This window comes from Anarrhichthys ocellatus, unplaced genomic scaffold (assembly GCF_004355925.1).
Source record: "Anarrhichthys ocellatus isolate YVR2014 unplaced genomic scaffold, GSC_Weel_1.0 scaffold29, whole genome shotgun sequence".
In the NCBI taxonomy this organism is placed as follows: domain Eukaryota; kingdom Metazoa; phylum Chordata; class Actinopteri; order Perciformes; family Anarhichadidae; genus Anarrhichthys; species Anarrhichthys ocellatus.
In genome coordinates this window covers 958,544-958,964 of record NW_022280059.1, presented here as the reverse complement: position 1 = coordinate 958,964, position 421 = coordinate 958,544, and the positions used below count along the sequence as shown (strand labels likewise).

General features: G+C 51.3%; 1 protein-coding gene across 4 annotated transcripts in view; it reads left to right on the top strand.

Annotated features, from left to right (window-relative positions):
- Nucleotides 1-421, top strand: part of sptbn4b (spectrin, beta, non-erythrocytic 4b) — an 81,711-nt gene that overhangs the window by 1,419 nt on the left and 79,871 nt on the right. The gene's annotated exons all lie outside the window — the stretch shown is intronic.

Below are 421 nucleotides of genomic sequence, written 5' to 3'. Positions count from 1 at the left end.
TGTGTGTGTGTGTGTGTGTGTGTGTGTGTGTGTGTGTGTGTGTGTGTATATATGTATATATATGGCACAGCTCTATTACGGGATAGAGTTCTTTTTGACACCCTTCTTGTCGTCGCCCTGTGGTGTCTGGATGACAGACAGCCTCTCTGAGACACTGAAGCCCTCTGCTGCTCCGCTGTTCATCGGACCACAAGGTGACAGTTTTGAGTGAGACTGGAGGTCTTTCTCGCCGACTCAGGACTGGGCGTCGGCTGCTGCTCTCGCTCTCTCTCACAGATGTTGTTTCACTTTGCTGAGGTGAAGTGACTCAGTGCTGTGTGTATAGTGCGTATCGCGCGACGTCACGATGAAGCACTCGGTGCATTTGTGTGCGAGAGAGAGAGAGAGAGAGAGAGAGAGAGAGAGAGAGAGAGAGAGAGAG